At 43.6% G+C, this 16,829-nt stretch overlaps 2 long non-coding RNA genes across 3 annotated transcripts; one reads left to right on the forward strand and one right to left on the reverse strand.

Moving 5' to 3' along the window:
* Positions 1-5,940: 5,940 nt before the first annotated feature.
* Positions 5,941-14,023, reverse strand: LOC122469574. Its single transcript, XR_006293539.1, has 8 exons — positions 13,975-14,023; positions 13,000-13,060; positions 12,857-12,885; positions 12,700-12,767; positions 12,495-12,576; positions 9,714-9,867; positions 7,355-7,510; positions 5,941-6,009 (listed from the first exon to the last, which is right to left on the reverse strand). It is a non-coding gene; the product is annotated as an uncharacterized LOC122469574 (long non-coding RNA).
* On the forward strand, positions 8,031-12,706 carry LOC122469566. Of its 2 annotated transcripts, XR_006293534.1 has the most exons (4): positions 8,031-8,383; positions 9,421-9,667; positions 10,900-11,059; positions 12,548-12,706. It is a non-coding gene; the product is annotated as an uncharacterized LOC122469566 (long non-coding RNA). The 2 variants fall into 2 exon arrangements; XR_006293538.1 differs by lacking the exon at positions 12,548-12,706 and having other exon boundaries at positions 10,900-11,130.
* Positions 14,024-16,829: the final 2,806 nt, after the last annotated feature.

A 16,829-nucleotide genomic window follows, 5' to 3' on the forward strand; every position in this document is an offset into this window, starting at 1 on the left:
TCTTTGACGCAGAGACCCCCAGCCAGGTTGCTGACCCATCTCTTAGGCACAGAAGCACCCTTTCCACGTCACCCCGCCCTAAAGCGTTGTCTTTCCCTCTGGTACTTCTGGGACTTACCCTTTGGCAAGTCACATATCCTCATGCAAACATGTCAGTGTGGACCAGAGAAAGCTGCTTGCCTGTGACTCCCCCTTCATGGTCACATCTTATCCTTCTGAAACCCTTTGAACTCCCTATCGTTCTTCCAGTCTTTGAATATCTCTTTGATTTGGAAATATTTGATTCTCTTATATTCCTGCTAAAAGTATACGTGAAAATATTAAAGCAAGGGTTCTTTACAATAAGTGAGCCAGTCACAATGCTTCATCTGTCCGCGTGTATGTTTTTATTTTTGACAATGTTCAGGCATGATGTGACGTACATCCTGTAAAATCTGAGAATCATTCATGATCTAGCATAACCACCTTTATGGAAAGCCATTCAATGACATGCTCGTTCAAGATCAGAAAAACACTTAATTTACATACCACATAATAGAGTGGTATATACATACGTTATTATCGTAAAATATGTAAAGCTAGATGTTTCTATGAAGTGTTTATCATGCATTCAGTTTTCTGTACCATGAATGCTATTATTTAAATTAAACAATAGTAAGAACAACAAGAATAGGTACATGGCCATCACTAGTAACTAATACTGGAACGGGTTATATAATCTTATGTGTAGAAAAAACATGATTACTAATAATCTATTCTCTCATGATGGGTTTCTAGTTACCAAAAAAAATTGGGAAGATAATACTGAGTATCCACATACATCAGACTGTTTTCTCACTATTGATGTCATAATGGTTGGTACATGATCACAATCAAGGTATCAAAGAGATATGGTAGTATGAAGTAAAGTTTATATTTGTATTCAGATTGCTTCGGTTTTAACCTCTCCTAGCCCAGACTCATCCCAGCTGCCACATTACAGTCATCCTGTCTCCTTAGGCTCCACTTGGCCATGACAATTTTTAGATTTTTCCATATTTTTCATAAGGTGCAAAGTGTTGAGGATACGTTGGTACAATGTATTTTGTAGAATGATCCTTGGCTGGGATATGCCTAACGTTTGTTCAAATGCTTAAGCCAGAGTTATTGTGTTTTGGAGCAGAAGATCCAGAGGCATAGTGCCATCCATAATTATCACTTCACATAAAGATTGTTTACTCTGAATATTGCGGGCTTTTTTGGTTCCATACAAATTTTAGGACTGTTGTCGTTCTGTGAAAACTGCTGTCAGTAATTTGATGGAAATTCCATGAATTCTGTCCATTGCTTTGGGAAGTATAGACATTTTCACTATATTTGTACTTCTGATCCATGAGTGCGGAATGTCCTTACATTTCTTTGTGTCATCTTGAATTTCTTTCATCACTGTTTTATACTTTTCTGAGTATAGGTCGCTCACCACTTTGGTTAGATTTATTCATAGATATCTTATTTTTGGCATATGACTGTAAATGGGACTGTTTTCTTAATGTCTCTTTCTACTGCTTCCGTATTGTCTACAAATGCAACAGATTTCTGTACAATGATTTTGTATCCTGTGACATTGCTGAATTCATTTATCAGTTCTAAGAGTTATTGGGTGGACTCTTTAGGGTTTTCTATATATAGTGTCATGTAATCTGCAAATCGTTTCGTTTCGTTTGTCTGCTGGATGTGGCTAGGACTTCCAGTAATTTGTTTACTAAAAGTGGTATGAGTAAACATCCTTGTCTTCTTCCTGACCTTACAGGAAAAGCTCTCAGATGTTCCCCATTAAGGTTGATTATAACTGCAGGGTTTTTATAGTTAACCTTTATGACGTTAATGTATGTTTCCTGTAAACCTACTTTAGGGGGTTACATGCATGAACGGATGTTGTACTTTGCAAATGTTCCTTTCTGCATGTATTGAAATGACTGTATGGTTCTTTTCTTTTAACGTTTATTAATTTTGAGAGAGGCAGAGCGTGAGCGGGGGGGGGGGCAGAGAGAGAGGGAGACATAGAATTCGAAGGAGGCTCTTGGATCTGAGCTTTCAGCACAGAGTCTGATGCGGGACATGAACTCAGGAATCATGAAGTCATGACCCGAGCTGATTTCAGACTGTTAAAGGATGAGCCACCCAGATGCCCCGATCATCTGGTTCTTATCCTTTCTCCTGTTGATGTATTGTATCACATTGATTGATTTGCGAATATTGAACCACCTTTGTAGCTTGGGAATAAATCTCACTCAATTGTGGGATATATTTACAGTTGTTATATCTTCTTTTTGGATTGTACCATTTACTGTTATAGACTGTCCTCCTCTGTCTCTTGTTATGTACTTTTTTAAGTGTATTTTTTTCTGATACAAGTATTGTTACTCCAGCTTTCTTTTGACATTCATTTGTGTGATGTTTCTCTATCCTCACTATCATTCTTGAGGTGTAAAGTGGGTCACTTGTAGGCATCTGAATCTGTTTTGTTTTTTCATCCATTCTTACTCCCTACCTCTCTAGATTGGAGCATTCACTCCATTTCCCTCAAAATTGATTGATATGTCTATAATGTATTGCCATTTTATTGCCTGTTTTGTTGTGGTTTCTAATGATTTTCTCTGATCCTTTCTTGCCTTTCTTTCATGTATTGCTTATATTCTTTAGTGATATATTTTGATTTTTTTTATCTCTATTCTTAGCATATGTATGACTGGTTTTAGGATATGGCTACAGTTAGGTGTTTATATAACCTCTTCTGCATTTAGCAGTTTGTATTAAGTTGATGGTCATTTACCTTTGAACCCATTACTTTCTCCTCCCTAGGTTTTTGGCAGATGTTATTATATTTCAGATCTATTTCTCTGAGTACTTTAACTGATTTTTTTCCAGAAATGTTCATTTTTTACTTGAATTTGTCTTCTACCTCTATACTGTCACTGTTGGTCTCTCCTTTCCACTCAAAGAATCCCTCTTCATATTTCTTGCAGGACTGGTTTAGTGGTACAAACTCCTTTAGGTTTTGTTTGGGAAAGTCTGTGCCTCCTTCATCCTGAAAGATAGCCTTGCTGAATAGAGTATTCTTGGCCGCTGATTTTTCCATTCAGCACTTTGAATATGTGATGTCACTCATATCTGGCTTGCCAAGTTTCTGTTCAGAAATATGTAGCTAGCCTTATGGGTCTTCCCTTCTAAGTTAAGGACTGTTTTGCTGCTTTTACGAGTTTTCTTTATTCTCACCCTAATTTGTAACTTTGCTTACAAAAGTTTGTGTGTTGGCCTGATTTTGATGGGAGTTCTCTAGTCTCCTGGATGTGGATGTTTGTGTCCCTCCCCCAATTAGGGAAGTTTTCAGCTATTGTTTCCTCAAATAAATTTTCTTCCCCATTTTCTCTTCCTTCTGGACTCCTACAATACGAATACTATTATCTTTGCTGTAGTCACTGAGTTCACTTAGTCTCATCTCACGTTGCAGAATTCTGTTCTCTCTCTGGTTCAATGTGATTATTTTCCATCACTCAGTCTTTGAGGTCACTAGTTTGTTCGGCTGCTTCTTCCATCCCTCTGTTCATTCCAGCAAGCATGTTTCTCCTTTATTGTGTCCTCAGTGTCTAACTGTGTTATATCTTAACTCTGTCAGGGGTCTCACTCTTCTACTCATTCCACAACTCCAGTGAGTATCCTTAGGATCATTGCTTTAAATTTTGTATCAGGTATGTTCCTTATATCTCTTTGGCTTAGATCTCTGGCTGTGGCTTTGACTAGGTCTTTCATTGTGGATACACATCTCTGTGTGTGCATTTTGTCTGTCTCTCTGGCTCTATTTCTCTGTGTTAAGAAAGTCAGCTGTGCCTTCTGATCTTGAAATTAATGCCGTTATGAAAAAGAGGTCCTGGAGTCCTCAGCAGTGCACGTCTCCATTTATAGGCCCTGGACCTTCAGGAGGATATCGTATGGGTATTGCTCACTCCCTGCTGTTGTGTCTGGGTTACTTTTCCTTTCAGTGCAGGGGTCTGCACTGATTGCGTGTCTGTTGTGGGCTCTGCTTGCTCTCAGTGGTGTCAGTGGGACCCAGGCAGGCCAGCTGAGTCAAGAATCAGCATGAATACATGTGTCTCCTGTGGCCTAAGCATTGTGTGAAATGCCATGTTTATGTTGCGTCTCTACACAGGCAGGGACCTGGCTATCACTCATCCTTCTGGATCACCCGGTGCTGGGTCAGCTGACCTCCAAAGCACCAGGATCTAAACTCAAGGGAATTCAGCCCCTCTGGGTTTTAATGCCAAATGTTATGGAGATTAGTCTTCCCTGTGTCAGCTCCCCTCGTGTGAGGGCTCACTTTCTCTGCTCCTTCTGCAGGCAGCCAGCCTCCAACTTTCTGACCTTCCTAACCTTCCTGCTGCATCTTCTATTTAGGTGTGGAGTTTGTTGTGCCAGTCTTGGATCCCTCTCTGGTTCATGGACTTGGATGTGGATGTTATGCAGTTGAAAACATGGGACAGCGTGAGCTCAGGGTCTGCTTAGTCTGCTATTATTAATTTTTTAGGTGTATTATTTTGGATTTTTGAGACATGGGCAGACAGACTCATCTCACCCATGTACTTCAGGATTTGAAAGGAACGTTCCCACATTTGCTTCTAGTATTTTGTGCTTTGAAACTCTCTTTAATGAGGTACAATTTACATATAACAAAGAGCCTCAAATTAAAGGGTATAATTTGATGAGACTTGTTCTCATGGATACAGCACCATGAAGTCATATGGTTGCTCTCTAAACCTTAATCATGATCCCTTTGTGTCTAGTGCTAATGTTGCTTTTGGAGTAAGGACTTTTTTTTTTTTTTTACGTTTTCAGATATCGCCCAGGTGGCTGAAGGCCTGCACTAGGGTACCTGCCTCCTTTTTGGATAGACTGTATTCCCGTAAGTATTGCCGTCGATCTACCTTTGGACTTTATCCTGCGTTGTATCTTTCAGTGTGTTCACTTAATTTTGTTGGAGTACTTTAATGCTGAGGGATGCATAATTGGATTGATTTTCACTAAATGCTACGAGCTGCAGTTCCAATCATGACAGAAAGCTCGTGCTTCCTGTGTTAGGTACTCAAGAGCAAGGCAGATACCGTGGACACTTGAGCTGAGTATGTCACTCTGTGTTTTGCCAGCCCTCTTCCCTTCCCTGGGAGACAAGGGTCTCGTTTTGGTCACACAGAAATGTAGGTGAAGTCAGCAGAGAAGGGTCCCTTCTCTTCTCTTTCCTTTGTCTCTCAGACTCCCTGTCACTACCTTCTGCCTGTCCCTTTCCCTGACTCAATCCCCCAGGCCCACTGCTCCACTCCAGCCATGATCAGGGTGTCCTCCAGCTGCTGGCCTCTGCTCTGGCCATCGCTCAGTGAGGAAACTGCAGGATGATTATGTAGTCCATGGGTCTGATCAAGAAATCTCTGCTCCTCAGAGTCCTCCTACACGTGGTGCTGTCTGTGAGGACCTGGCATTCTGGGCATGGGTCTGACCCTCACTCCTCTACCACAGTCACTGCTGGTCCCTCATCCTTCTCCACCATTAGATCTCAGCCATTTCCTAAGGACAGATACCTGTCTGATCCCAAGGCACCATGGAGTCAGGGAATATTTCCAAAATAATTGAGCATAAGCACCCCATCAATCTAGATATAGGTAGTTCCCATCGCCCCGGAAAACTCCCTCAGGCTCCCCTGCACAAAGGGTGATCTTGCTTCTATCCTCCCTCACCACCATTTCTGGCACTTTGTTTCCTGTGTGTACAGGAACCCCACTGTGTGCACTCAATGGGGAGCGAGAGTAGATGGCCCTAGAAGCAGACGCTGACACAGAGACAAAACGATGAAAGGTAGATTAGGGGACAGTAGGAAGGACAAAGTGGAGGGGACAGGATGGGCAGGGAAAGAATTTAAAATGTATATACAAACACGATTGTCTGTCACCGTGCACAGTCCTCTTCAATTTCAAAAGAGTTGTCCTATAAGGCAAAGAGATTTTGGTTTATTTCCCTGTGGTCTTATGTTTTCCTACATGCATTCTGTCTTCTGTAGTTTATCTGTGGCCTCAGATGAACACTGTAGTGTGTGGCTGCATCTGTGAGATGATGTGTAATAGAAAATGATTGTCTTCAGATCTAGGCCTCTGAATGTACACATTCTCATAATTATCTTTTCTTTCATGGTGTGACAGGGCCCGAATTCTAATAGAAAAACGAGGGACATTGTCTTGTTTTTTAAAACAGTGATTCCCACTGCCTGGGCTGAGTTGTTAACAGTCTTAGTTTAATGAACTCCCGTGACCATCTTTTTTGGAGGATCATTGTGTGGAGAGATCTTAATGGAAACTGTGAGAAGCGTGAGGGGACCCTTCCCAGAGATTTTGCAGACGCTTTATGCACTGAATGTCTTCTTTTTCTCTTGTTCTTAGAAACAAATATTACCCCTGTTTTCACAGATAACACAGCTGTCATAATATTGTGAGAGAAGTTTGAGGAGATGCAAAGCTGTAGTCAGGATGACGACAGGGGTCCAGCAGTGGTGTCATCTGGCCAGCCCTGAATTGTAGGATGACTCAGCTGATCTAGACCCTGTCTCCACTTTTAGTCTCTTCAGGGATATGAACTTGGGCATACAGCATTTTCATAAGACCAAGTTAAATACCCCATATATCCAGGGCTCTTTTCCCCCCACAAATATCCAGAACCTTCAGGAAAATCCAGGGAGACGAGAATCTTTTTAGGTGATTACCTGCGTGCACTTTGCACTGAGAGCAATCCCACATAGCAGTTCTGTATGGACCTCACACTCCCTGCTCAGGCTGTGGCCGGAAAGACCTCCAACTGCATCTCCCTGACCCCAACACCCTCCCCTCTGCACCTCCTCAAACTCTGCTTACTGTGCTCAACTTCCCTTCTATTCCTGTATGATTCAAGGCTCCCCCGGTTTTGCCCTGGATCCTCACTGGTGTTTCCATGTTGGTGATCACAAGTAATGAATGTCCCTCTGTCACACAGGACACCTGATGCTCTAAAAGTTAGGGGTGCACTTCATTCATTACAGAACCCAACACATTGTGTCTCCAACATACCCACCAGTACTGCTGATACGTCTACTTTTGTGTAAAAACTCCTCTTTCATTTGACAAGAGAAACGTATAGCTCACTGTATTACAGGGACATGCCACTGCCCATTGTATGTATGGCCTGAGAAACTTGAGATATGCTACAGTGTCCTCAGGCAGTTTGTAGTTGGATTGCCAAGACTCACAACTATCTCTACATCATTCCCACAAAGTCAATCATGAAGAAGATGAATATACTTTACCAGCCACTCAGCCAGTTCAGGTCATCTTAACAAATAGAGTAGGTGGAGGAGGGGGATGTGGCCTATAGCCCATGATTGGTGGTGAAGGGTGGTCCGCGGGGTACAGCCTGCAAGGCAATCCTGGGAAAGGACCAGGACTCTTGCATACAAAATAGCCTGTGGAAAAGAAATGAGAGGTATGTTCATAGGACAGAACAGAGCACCAACACCAGCAAAAAGCGGAAACCCAAAGCAGCAGTGCTCATATCCTACTAGCTTCCCCACCACCAGGTTCCAAGAGGGCAGCATCAGCGCCAAAATCTCTACCCATACTTTGGGTTCCACTTACAGCTTTGAGGTGAAGAATGGATGCGATTGGGATAAACTAGTGTCCCCACGTGTCTGGAAACGTAGAAACAGCAAGGGCCCTTTTCTTAGAAGATTTATAGGCTGAATACTAAATTAACACAGTAGCATATTCCAGATAGGAAAGCAACTATGTCCAGGATCACACTCCACCCTTCATCCCCTCCACCACAGAGGCTGTTTATTGTGTCTGTGGAGAACTACAGAATGAGAAGGAATGACAATCCCAGTGTCCACACATGGAATCATACCCTCGTGGCTCAGAGCTCTGCCTCTAAGCCCCTGCCTGTGCCCAAACTACTTCTGTCCCGACAATGGGGTTCTTCTCCTCTCTGGAAGTGCTATCCATGGACACAGAGACACATGGGGAGATGGGGATCCTGAGGGCCTGCAGAGGACCTGGGAAAGCATGCTCTTAGAGAAACGGGTAACCTATACATGTTAGTTGGGTTCAACTAATTTATTTTACTTCAGAGGTACTTCTCAGCTTAAGTGCAGTACACTTTGCAGGGTAATTGTGTCCTCTGGAAAAATGAGCTGAAATTCTAAAAGACAAAATTAACACAAATGCACTTTGATGTCTGCTGTAAGTTTCCATGTTTTAGCTGTACCTGTGACACAGGACACGAGAGAACGTGCTCATGTGAACACAAGTGAAGGACACCGTGGGGACTTGCCACACAGGTAATTTTGGATTTTTTCTCTTCACAACTTAAGTTCCAGTGCATGTTTTCTATGGCAAATATGCCACCTCTTATAGTTCAGAGTGTTTGTGCCCAGGGCACACCTGAAGGGATTCTGGACAGCATGTTTACCAAAATGCTGATGGGTATGAAATTTACATTCTAAAGGACACATACAAAAATGTAAGTTGGAGTGAAGGCAGTTCGCATTTTCAAATTGTAACGATACCCACAGATTTTTCTGAGCACGTTAAAATCCTCAATAGAAGGAAACAGGAGAGGAAGACACAGCAAGAGCAATGATTCCACAATGAGGAGATCCACAAAGAATGAGGCAAGGTAGGAGACTTCCAAGTGGAGTGTGGTGTCATCCTCCTTGATTTATTCCAGGAACACATTAGAAAAGCCCTATGGTCCCCACCTTTAGGCACTCTTAGCTGCTCAAGTTACCACAAAACAGATGCCAGCTGGGAAACAGGGAAGCCCGTAGACTCGGCAGTAAAGGTTTTGCATTTGGGAAAAAAACAAAAACAAAAACAAAAACAGCAGACAGACCATACGACACACAAACCAGAGACAATGGCAGGAGAGTGTCCTGTACAGAAAGATGTGGCGGTCCGTAAATACTTAGAACTGAAAATGGCCACAGCATTTACTTTGTGCTTCTTGGCAGTTTTGGCAGAGCCAGTGTCGATGTCACTCTTGGTTGTGATACCTACTTCTGGATCTGCAAAAAGCCCCAGAAGGGATGCAGGTTTATTCTGATTTGAGTAGACTGTTTGGAGGTCAAAAACAAAACAAAAAACCCTCCCCTCATACTTCCGACAACTTAAAGTCTTTGTCCCAGTGAGATCCCAAATTACATGCACAGGGTGTCCCACATGCCTCTGGTGATACCCAAAAAGAACTTGAAGAACCATCCCTTATAACTTGATGAAGACTCCTGACTCAGATGTATTCATCACTCATCGAACAACTATGGATGGCTGGGGGCACAACTAGATGGACGTACGTTACATTGTGCCTCATGCCTCACAGATCCCAGCACGTGGACTGTGTACAGGGCATTTCTGCTGAAGCGCTATGTCTGATTTGCTGCATACGGCCCCATTCCTTCTCTACAAGAGACGCCTGTACCAACCCATGGTGGGGGAAAAGACGAAGATGAGATCCTGATAAACTTGAGGAATTATGGTAATGGCAGCAGACACATTCCCCTTGCATCACAATGGTCTGTGGTACCGCCTCTGCACCTTGGCCCAAGACCTAACAGTAACAAAATAAGGTGAGTGTGTTTTACAAGTCAACTCCTAGTGCTCAGATCATCTTACCAAGTGTTGCAGGTGGAGGGGTTCCGGGTGGCCCCAGGGCTGCCAAGGTTCAGGAGGTGTATGTGCCTAATAGTCCATGGGGGCGGGGCGTCTCCAGGGTAGGGCATGCAGAATCGTCCAGTTAACGGAGGAGGTCCCCAGGATCCAGACTGCCCTGCAGAACAGAAGTGACAGCTACATCCATATTCCAGACAAAAGAACCAATACCAAAAGCAGCTGTAACCCAGAGAAGAGTGTGTCAGCACCTGCCACCTTCTCTGCCACCAGGATCCAAGAGAGTAGCATCAGTACCTGAAAACTCTGTCCCTGCCACTGGATAGCACCTACAGCTTGGGGTAGTAGATGCAAGAGGTTAACCTACTGCCACCACACATCACTGCCCACGTCTGTGGAAGAAAATGGCAAGGGTCCTGTCCTAGAGGGTTAACAGAAGTAATTACAGACTAATGAAGTAGCATTCTCCAGACAGGCAGCCATCCATGTCCAGGTTCACCCTGCATCCCTCCTCTACGCCAACTCCAGATGCTCTGCTTTTGCTATATTAAGAACACAAAAAAATGAGTGGGAATACACGGCTCATATTCTGCTCATGGAATCACAGCCACTCCTGGCAACATATTCTGCAGCCGGACCCTCACTGTGCCTCCTCTGCTCTTCTCCCTGAGAAAGGAGTCTTCCCTCTGGAAGTGTTGTCAAAGGCCTCGGAGACCTCTGGGGAGTGGAGGATGCCTGGAATCTTGCAGGGGAAGGAGAGTCTTCTGTGAAGAACGAGTTACTTGTGGTGAATGTCTACAAAGCTCAGATGTGTTCATCTTAATTCATAGGGAATTCTGACTTTAAGCATACTACAGGACACAGAGTCATTATGTGCAATGGAAAAAAAGAGGGAGAAATTCACATAACAGATTTCATGCAAGTGTTTTGGTATAAAACTGGTATGTGTCATGAGACTATATCAGCTCTAACAGTGACTGGGGACACAACCAGAAACTGCTCCCAGAAACACAATTGAAGGACACAGTGTTCAAATTGTTTTTACCTAAGGCATAGCTGGAGGATTCCAGACAAGTCATTTACCGACAAAGACGGAAAGGTGATGAGTGATGATACTGGCTTTCTCTATGACCACTCTAAATGGCACAGGGCACATAATAGAAAGTTGGAGTCATGATGTCGTTTCTAACAGGTTCATCTCCTAGCCAGAATCAAGAAAGGAAGACACAGCAGCCACACTGTTCCCACAGAGGTGAGGTCTGGAAGGGATCACCCAGGCCGGGAGACATCTGTTTGGAGTGTGCAGTCATCCTCCTCTCATTATTTCCTGAAACTCACGGAAAAACCTTAAGGTACTCAGTCTCTAAGCGCTTTTGGCTTCTAAACTTACCACAGAAAGCTGACAGACTAAAAATTGAGAAGCCTGTGGGCTCCTGGGTTATGAGTGTGCATTTGGAAAAGAAAGAACAAACAGACATAGCACACAACATGCAAAACGAGACAAGGCCGGGAGAGCATACTGTACATAAAGATGAGGGTTTCCCAAAAGAGTTACAACTGAGAATGGCCCCGGCATTTACCTTGCCCTTGTCTGCATTCTTGGTACAGTCAGAGCCGCTGTAACCCACAGAGGTTTCAGCAGTTTCTCGATCTACTAAAGACCCTGGAAGGGACAGAGGTTTATTCTGCTTTTAGAGGACTGTGCGGAATGAAAACAATCCCTCAACTCATTCCTCAAATATCTTAAACTTTTCCCTACAGTCAGGTCCCTGACCAGAGGCAGAGGGTATCCCAAATGCCTCAGGTGACCCCCAAGGATAAGGGGGAGAACCGTCCCCTCACCTTGATAAAGACCTCACGGTGCCCTAGTTCATGTTGTTTCATCATTAATCACATAACTGTGGACAGGTCAGGCGCAACTAGCAATTTAGAATTCACCAGTAAAACAGTTTTCTCAGTATACATCATGGGAAATCACGATTTCATTACAGATCAGGAATTAGTCTGAGGATGCTTGAATTCAGCATCCGACTCTTAATTTTGGCTCAGGTCACGATCTCACAACTTGTGAATTCAAGCCCAGCGTTGGGTTCCTCACTGACAGTGTGACGCCTGCTTGGCATTCTGTCTATGCGTCTCTCAAAATAAATAAACTTAACAAAAAAGAATAACATTGAGAACACTGGTTTGGTGTATAGCCTCAATGAGTCCTCAACAAGGGTGCATTTCTTCAGGCAATTTGTTCAATCTCCCAGCTTATCTACAAGCTGCCTTCCACAGCAGTTATTATATAAGGAAAGACTAATTTGACACTATTGAGAAAAGGAAAACTGTCAGAAGTTAGCAGTGAAGCTGCAGAGTTGCACTGATACCATCAGAGGACTAAGCTAAGCTTTATGGAACTTGAATGGCGGGATGTAGGGCTACAGTTCCCAAAACAAACAAAAAGAAAGACTTTTCAAACTAGTGAATAAATGACCTTCTCCTCAAATAAACTAAAGTCTTCACATTGTATCCGGGTGGGAAGAAAGTTTCCAGGCTCTTCAGACAGGGGGATGCTAGAGGAGGTGGGAGGGTCACCGTCAGAGGAGGGGCATGAGCTCCACCAGTCACAGGGACAAGTGCCTCACTGTCTGTGGCACCAGAGGACAACACCCTTCTGTCACCCCTTCAGACCACCTGCCGTCCTTAGTGCGTGTGATTCTTTCCAGACCACACGATGATCACACACAGGAACAGGCTGCACAGCAGAAATTGGACTGCGGCACATCACAACGTGCTCCTTACCTCTCCTTGGAGGGTTCTTGCGGTGATTGGTTTCTGCCTCGTGTATCCCTCAGGCAGCCTCTTTGCTTCCATCCCGTCCAGTCTTGGATACAGAAAAATAATGGACTTCTATAAGAGTTGCAACACCACGTCGTCTACTAGACAAGTAACAGTGCAGGCGTCATCCCTGGAAACACCCATAAAAACGCAAGTCAAATGACCACACCTGTATTTCAAGTAAGCGACCTCCCTGCCCTGCTCCGCCATCTCCCTGTCCCAGATCTGAGTCTTGATCTGGGGGAGAAAAAACACATCCACCTTCAGTCGGAAGGTGGTGCCAGACTGTGCACCAAAGAAAGAGGAGGAAACAAGAAAACACTTACCTAGTTGTCCTGAGCATTCTTCTCATGAACTGCAAGCGGAAAAAGCCAACAATGAAAAGCCCGTGGTTAGGGATTCCAAGGGCCACTACACTCACCTGCGTGAGGTGCTAAGGGTTCAGTATGTCAGGCAGAACTCAGGTTACCTGGTATCTAAAGGTGAGCTCTGCCTGCTGCAGCTGTTCCCGTGTTTGTTCAATTTGTGGCCTGTGAGTTACAATTGCTCTTGTCAGATAAGGCCCAATATTGGGTATGATTTTAAATAAGCTGCCCACGTTCCCAACAACCTCATATCTGTCCCCTGATACAATTTATTCTTACACATGAAACACTTTGCCCATGATTATCAATGTACAGTAGGATCAAAGCTATTGTTACATCCTTTCCTTACTCATTATCCCATGCCTGTAGGGTTCAGAGTTCATAGAATTCCTTCCCATTTTCAATCTTTCTCTAATTCATCATGTGACAAGTGTCTTTTATCATAAAGATCTATTCTTTTATAACTTATATCCTCACCATGTTTCCCAGGCTTGCAAAGACAAGGGCCATGAAATGGCACTACCACGTTGATGGGTATGATTCATTGTACGACACACTGCTTTCCTACAGATGATGACACTTGACACCACCCCCGAGGAATGTTAGCATGGAGAAAGTTTCCACACAGTCTGGTCACTACTTGAGATCTGCAAATGTTTAGAAACTTAATTATTTTATTCTTTCTAAAACTTACCTTTTTTATCTGTTAATACTCTACGAGCCCCGTGTCAGGCTCTGTGCTGACAGGTCAGAGCCTGGAGCCTGTTTCAGATTCTGTTACATCTCTCTCTGTCCCTCCCCCACTCATGCATGTGCTCTCTCTGTCTCAAAAATAAACAAACATTAGGGAAAAAAAAGAAAATAGCTACAGAAGAAATAAACAAGTACAAGTGAGTTCAGCTAGTAATTACCAGGAACTCATGAAACGGCTGTTATTTTTTGGTTTTTAATCTTTTTGAAAAGTTTAAAGTCAACATATGCAAACTCCCGGACTGTGAAATTATGACCTGAGCTGAAGTTGGACGCTTAAACGACTGAGCCACCCAGGCGCCCCTTCTGTAGCTATTTTCAAATTTTACCTGCAGCTGCTAGCTGATTCTTCTTTGCCGCCAGTTCACAGTGTCATTTAAAGCTTCCTAAGATGGGAAAGATACATACACAGTCAGGAACAAGGTCCAGAGGTTCTCCCTTTTTACCTCCCAGCACTCTTGAAGGCCTATGCAAATATCCCTTCCCCCACTTCTCCCATAAATGCACAGACTGACAACCGAATCAGAGAAATTAAGTGAACACTCCATTTAAGTTCAAGAAAATTCAACTTCTGTCTGCTGCCACGTCTCTACTATTGGAACTGTCTTTCTAGTTCTCGTTTCCTCTCCTTTATCATAAAGTCATCAAATAACATTGTACTTTGTGCCTTCCCAGAGTTGGTCTTTTGTTTGATATGGCGAAGACTCATTTCATCAGTGAGTGAAAAACCGTATCTGACCAACTGTACCCATTAGGATGAATCAAGGGATCATCACTAGTCTTACACCTCCATGGGGAGCCCTGATTCTCAGTCCAAAAGTTGTACCATGACACAGGCAATCACCTGAAAGACGACCTTCCAGAATATGGTTTCACTAACATTGCAGCTCACTCCCAGACATCGCTAGCGTTCAGGACTGCAACCCCTGCCTCCATCTTCAAAAGGCCATTCTTAGAACAACATCATCTCCTGACGTACAACCTGATATGAACTGTCACACAGTCTGGGTTTACTTCCAGGAAAGAGATTTCAGGTGGAAAACTCTCAACTTCATGGAGCCAAATCTACTTTAACAAGACTCATTCCATTGATAGTGAAGGCAGCAGAAGGCAATGCTTGGCAAGGCTGGGTTGCTGTGTTGCCCTCAGACCATTTTCTTTGTGGTGTTGACTGAGATGGTTTCAACTTGACACTTGATGTCCTCAAGAATCATACGCAAAATTGAAAATCTCTTAGCAAATGACACAAAAGCACTAGACAGAGAAAGGCACATGCATTTCCTTCTGGTCTCTCAGGCAGTCCTTGGGCAAATGCTTGCTGGAGTGGTTGTAATGTAGTGGCTCTGTTGTAAGGGGTTGAAGATAGAGAGGTGGTCAGGGTGCTGTACCCACTCACAGAAAGAGCTTACGAGTTAACAAAAACAAGATGCCAGTGAGAGCAAGCCCTAACCCCAGCTGTGGGAAGGACGAACATAAAGGTGAGTCTCCAGGGAAGAGAAGACTTCACTTTCCAACACGAGTGAGGGACTCTAAAGTCCCCCATCTCCTCCTGAGAACAAAAGGAAATACTGTACAAAGGAGGAAACATGGGACTGAATGCACCAAGTATCTGACAACCCCACAAAGACACACAAGACCAAGATGGAGAAGAAGGAAGCCCAGGACAAAGCCAGCCTGGCAGTTGGACCCAAACTCCCTAGGACTCATCGTTGATGTGGGGTGCATACATTTGAATGGCAAAGAAGCTGAACAACTTTATGGGCACAGACTTAGAAGTAAACAAGTGTAGTTCAGGGGAGGCCAGCAAAGATGATCCCTAGTGAAGCTGCGGGCTTTGGCCAAGACTCAGAAAAGTTACACTTGAAAAATCAGGGGACAGGAAACAACTTGACTTTCTTAGGGATTGGGCCTGCAGTGAGCAATCTCACTGGCATAATGGATGCAGGGATCCAGTACTGCTGGTACCCCTACCCACTTTCCAGAAAGCAACTTCCATTGTTTCTGCAGCAAGAGAATTCATTTTTTTCCCCACACATTTTTGACCCATGTCTGGTCCTGAACAAAAATGACCTAACTGCTGGGTGACAAAACAGTGTGATGCGATTGAAACCTATAGGACAGTGTAGATGGATCCAGAGTGGATCCAGGTATTAACGTTATTAATGATGGTACCTTCCCTCTGCCGCCCCCAAAACATGACACAATGTGTGGCAAGCACTTAGGAGAAAGGAAAATGCAGGTTACGTTACAGAAAGCAAGGTAGGAAGGGAAGGTCCAATTCTACTGAATGCATTGGGCAAAAATACTCTGGACCCAGTTCCAAAAGAAATACAATTATCTCTACTGGCTGCCATGTTCTCCCATACAATACGGTCCTTGTGACAGTTCTCACATGAACATCTTACTTTTCTAAATTTTTTTAACGTTTATTCATTTTTTGATAGAGACAGAGTGCGAGTTGGGTAGGGCCAGAGGAAGATATAGAATCCAAAGCAAGCTCCAGGCTCTGAACTGTCAACACAGAGCCCGACATGGGGCTTGAACTTATGGACCGTGAGATCATGACCTGAGCCGAATTTGGACGTTCAACCGACTGAGCCACCCAAGCGCCCCCATCTTACTTTTTTTGTAGGCACTTTTCTTTGTTCATAGAATTCTTCCAGGTTATGTGCTTTCTCTTTCAGCTGTTTGACTTTTGCTTCCTTTGTGGCTTTCACAGACCTCAATGCATTACACTTGTCTTCCAGGGCGTTTTTATTTTCTGGAAAAAAAAAAGGTGTTTGCTTGATAAACATGCACATGACCTGAGTCTTGATTTTGGTGAGACACAAAAAGCGCAAGAACCATGAAGGCATGAAAGTATTCTTTCCCTTACCAATGCAAAGTCATTGCCATCATATGGGGATTTCTCCCCAACAGAAAATATAACTTCTAGTTGACAGTTATTGGACCTCAAGGCTCTTAGCTCTACATCCTCGAATTCAACATTGGCACCTTGTGGTTAAGACAGATATGAGGAAAGACTTTCACGGAAAACTGATCACACAACAATTTGTACCTCACACAGCAAGATCGTGCATTGCAATCAACAAACACTAGAGGCATGAATATAACTAGAAGACAAAGATGATGGAAAATAGTTCATGTCTAACAACTCATGGCTTTCTTAGTGGTGTATGTATGT

Source organism: Prionailurus bengalensis, chromosome B1 (genome assembly GCF_016509475.1).
Source record: "Prionailurus bengalensis isolate Pbe53 chromosome B1, Fcat_Pben_1.1_paternal_pri, whole genome shotgun sequence".
Taxonomy (NCBI): domain Eukaryota; kingdom Metazoa; phylum Chordata; class Mammalia; order Carnivora; family Felidae; genus Prionailurus; species Prionailurus bengalensis.